This window comes from Coregonus clupeaformis, chromosome 39 (genome assembly GCF_020615455.1).
Source record: "Coregonus clupeaformis isolate EN_2021a chromosome 39, ASM2061545v1, whole genome shotgun sequence".
Lineage (NCBI taxonomy): Eukaryota > Metazoa > Chordata > Actinopteri > Salmoniformes > Salmonidae > Coregonus > Coregonus clupeaformis.
In genome coordinates, this window is record NC_059230.1 from 5,426,967 (window position 1) to 5,431,734 (window position 4,768).

The window sequence follows — 4,768 nt, forward strand, 5'->3', positions numbered from 1 at the left end:
TTCAGGGTTTGAATGTTGCACCAGAAGAGTCCATGGTAGTGGATAGACCTACAATGCAGGATGCAGGGGTTGCCATTCACCAGCAGGATCCTGACATTTTAAACATTAGAAGGTTTGACTTCGTGGCATTCATAGCTATGGTACTTGATGGCACTGCCAAGGTGGAGAAAAGGTCCTGGAAGATAGAAATCATAGTGATTGCGGCAGAGCGATTCCTGGGGCTGAAAGATTTCACAGCAAAGGAGTTACATGGAATATTGGCACAAGCCGTACCACCTTCTCAGGTCCTAGAGTCTGGAAAGGGAGATATGGAGAACTAAAAGAGGGAAGAAGTGGGAGTTTTGTTTGTTTTGACAATGTACTATTTATAAGCGTGGATTAAGTTAGTATCACTATTAGGTATGGATTCTGGCTTTTTAATTCTATATATATTTTAAACCGTCCAGTTGGTGGCGGCAACATACCTTTTTGGGTGAAGTCCGCCATAAAACCCACAGGAGAAGAAGAAGAAGAAGAAGAAGAAGAAGAGACTTTCCCCGCATCGGATCAATGTTTCCATCACACGGAGAGAGTTACAGAGTAAGTATATTTTACAATCTTGAATGAAATCTATTGTAATGTTTTCGCTACATCTGTGAAGTTGTAAGAATGGAAAAGCGAATTGAAAACATTATTATACACTTCTATCTCTGGTGTCATCTACGTCTGATACACGGAGTATTGGTTTCAGCATCATCGGTAGCTGCCGGTAGAATCAGCCACCACTTGTCTGCATTTTCAATAATACTTTTACAATCGTAGCTATTTTAATGCATACTATCGCTTCAATTCGTGCTTTGTTGTATGGTATAAGACGTCTGTGAAGTTGTGATAAAGTTTGTGAAATCGTGTGTACGTGATGCAGGCTTCAGTACAGTAACGTTAGCATGCTTTTATTCAACATGTATGTAGCAGTATCAGTCATGTAGTAGCTAATACATGTCTTATGTTTCTAGTGTAATGGTGTGATAATCGCGATATTTGCCTTGCAATTCAATCTACACATGCATATGGGTCTGCAATGTTAGGTAGGCTATTCAATTCCCTTGACATTCTGCAAGCATGAATACTTTACAAGAATGGAAGATATGCATTGTGTTAATCTTACTATTTGCCCATGTAGATCTGACATGTATTGAATGCTTGACATGCATGCTTTCCATAAATGCAGTGTGTACTTTGCAGAGATGAAAACCCTTCCATGATGACACTCCCTTCCTGTATCTGTCATAAAGGCCTATGCATTCTTTGTCCTATAGCTACATAACTAAATCTAGTAGCTGTCACTTACCATTCATGCTGCTGCTTGGCTGTAGATTTACTCTCACGGTGCTGAGAATGCTTAGTAATGTAGCTGTCACTTATAGTTGAAGTCGGAAGTTTACATACACTTAGGTTGGAGTCATTAAAACTCGTTTTTCCAACCACTCCACAAATTTCTTGTTGACAAACTATAGTATTGGCAAGTCGGTTAGGATATCTACTTTGTGCATGACACAAGTAATTTTTCCAACAATTGTTTACAGACAGATTATTTCACTTATAATTCACTGTATCACAATTCCAGTGGGTCAGAAGTTTACATACACTAAGTTGACTGTGCCTTTAAACAGCTTGGGAAATTCCAGAAATGATGTCATGGCTTTAAAAGTTTCTGATAGGCTAATTGACATCATTTGAGTCAATTGGAGGTGTACCTGTGGATGTATTTCAAGGCCTACCTTCAAACTCAGTGCCTCTTTGCTTGACATCATCAGAAAATCAAAAGAAATCAGCCAAGACCTCAGAAAAAGATTGTGGACCTCCACAAGTCTGGTTCATCCCTGGGAGCAGTTTCCAAACGCCTGAAGGTACCACGTTCATCTGTACAAACAATAGTATGCAAGTATAAACACCATGGGACCACGTAGCCGTCATACCGCTCAGGAAGGAGACGCGTTCTGTCTCCTAGAGATGAATGACTTTGGTGCAAAAAGTGCAAATCAATCCCAGAACAACAGCAAAGGACCTTGTGAAGATGCTGGAGGAAAAAGGTACAAAAGTATCTATATCCACAGTAAAACGAGTCCTATATCAACATAACCTGAAAGGCCGCTCAGCAAGGAAGAAGCCACTGCTCCAAAACCGCTATAAAAAAGCCAGACTACGGTTTGCAACTGCACATGGGGACAAAGATCTTACTTTTTGGAGAAATGTCCTCTGGTCTGATGAAACAAAAATAGAACTGTTTGGCCATAATGACCATCGTTATGTTTGGAGGAAAAAGGGGTTTCCTTGCAAGCCGAAGAACACCATCCCAACCGTGAAGCACGGGGGTGGCAGCATCATGCTGTGGGGGTGCTTGGCTGCAGGAGGGACTGGTGCACTTCACAAAATAGATGGCATCATGAGGAAGGACAATTATGTGGATATATTGAAGCAACATCACAAGACATCAGTCGGGAAGTTAAAGCTTGGTCGCAAATGGGTCTTCCAAATGGACAATGACCCCAAGCATACTTCCAAAGTTGTGGCAAAATGGCTTAAGGACAACAAAGTCCAGGTAATGGAGTGGCCATCACAAAGCCCTGACCTCAATCCTATAGAACATTTGTGGGCAGACCTGAAAAGCGTGTGCGAGCAAGGAGGCCTACAAACCTGACTCAGTTACACCAGCTCTGTCAGGAGGAATGGGCCAAAATTCACCCAACTTATTGTGGGAAGCTTGTGGAAGGCTACCCGAGATGTTTGACCCAAGTTAAACAATTTAAAGGCAATGCTACCAAATACTAATTGAGTGAATGTAAAGTTCTGACCCACTGGGAATGTGATGAAAGAAATACAAGTTGAAATAAATAAATCTCTCTACTATTATTCTGACATTTCACATTCTTAAAATAAAGTGGTGATCCTAACTGACCTAAGACAGGGAAGTTTTACTAGGATTAAATGTCAGGAACTGTGAAAAACTGAGTTTAAATGTATTTGGCTAAGGTGTATGTAAACTTCCGACTTCAACTGTATGTTTTCTGTACGAACCTTTGGACGTACCGGTACCTCCAGCGCTCTCTCCTGCCTCATGTTCGGCCCCTGTCCCTAGTGATCTACCCCAGGCCCCCTTGTATCCACCCCAGGCTTCTGTCCTTGGTGATCTACCCCAGGCCCCCTTGTATCCACCCCAGGCTTCTGTCCCTGGTGGTGCGAAGACCAGCAGAAGAGGGTGACGTCCTTCCTGCCTCCAAGGCCTGCCTCAAAGTGCTGAGGTGAGTTTTTTTAAATAATAAATGAGAAGCTTAGAAATGGTAATTGAATATTTGCTAATGTTTGGTCAACTATTAGTATTTTACAGTGGGGGAAAAAAGTATTTAGTCAGCCACCAATTGTGCATGTTCTCCCACTTAAAAAGATGAGAGAGGCCTGTAATTTTCATCATAGGTACACGTCAACTATGACAGACAAATTGAGAATTTTTTTTCCAGAAAATCACATTGTAGGATTTTTAATGAATTTATTTGCTAATTATGGTGGAAAATAAGTATTTGGTCACCTACAAACAAGCAAGATTTCTGGCTCTCACAGACCTGTAACTTCTTCTTTAAGAGGCTCCTCTGTCCTCCACTCGTTACTTGTATTAATGGCACCTGTTTGAACTTGTTATCAGTGTAAAAGACACCTGTCCACAACCTCAAACAGTCACACTCCAAACTCCACTATGGCCAAGACCAAAGAGCTGTCAAAGGACACCAGAAACAAAATTGTAGACCTGCACCAGGCTGGGAAGACTGAATCTGCAAGAGGTAAGCAGCTTGGTTTGAAGAAATCAACTGTGGGAGCAATTATTAGGAAATGGAAGACATACAAGACCACTGATAATCTCCCTCGATATGGGGCTCCACGCAAGATCTCACCCCGTGGGGTCAAAATGATCACAAGAACGGTGAGCAAAAATCCCAGAACCACACGGGGGGGACCTAGTGAATGACCTGCAGAGAGCTGGGACCAAAGTAACAAAGCCTACCATCAGTAACACACTACGCCGCCAGGGACTCAAATCCTGCAGTGCCAGACGTGTCCCCCTGCTTAAGCCAGTACATGTCCAGGCCCGTCTGAAGTTTGCTAGAGTGCATTTGGATGATCCAGAAGAGGATTGGGAGAATGTCATATGGTCAGATGAAACCAAAATAGAACTTTTTGGTAAAAACTCAACTCGTCGTGTTTGGAGGACAAAGAATGCTGAGTTGCATCCAAAGAACACCATACCTACTGTGAAGCATGGGGGTGGAAACATCATGCTTTGGGGCTGTTTTTCTGCAAAGGGACCAGGACGACTGATCCGTGTAATGGAAAGAATGAATGGGGCCATGTATCGTGAGATTTTGAGTGAAAACCTCCTTCCATCAGCAAGGGCATTGAAGATGAAACGTGACTGGGTCTTTCAGCATGACAATGATCCCAAACACACCGCCCGGGCAATGAAGGAGTGGCTTTGTAAGAAGCATTTCAAGGTCCTGGAGTGGCCTAGCCAGTCTCCAGATCTCAACCCCATAGAAAATCTTTGGAGGGAGTTGAAAGTCCGTGTTGCCCAGCGACAGCCCCAAAACATCACTGCTCTAGAGGAGATCTGCATGGAGGAATGGGCCAAAATACCAGCAACAGTGTGTGAAAACCTTGTGAAGACTTACAGAAAACATTTGACCTCTGTCATTGCCAACAAAGGGTATATAACAAAGTATTGAGAAACTTTTGTTAT

At 42.6% G+C, this 4,768-nt stretch overlaps 1 long non-coding RNA gene across 1 annotated transcript in view; it reads left to right on the forward strand.

The window, feature by feature from the left end:
* Positions 1-520: 520 nt before the first annotated feature.
* Positions 521-4,768, forward strand: part of LOC121559147 — a 34,834-nt gene continuing 30,586 nt past the window's right edge. Inside the window, exon 1 of the long non-coding RNA XR_006657959.1 lies at positions 521-579. This is a non-coding gene — a long non-coding RNA (uncharacterized LOC121559147). The remainder of the gene's footprint in view (positions 580-4,768) is intronic.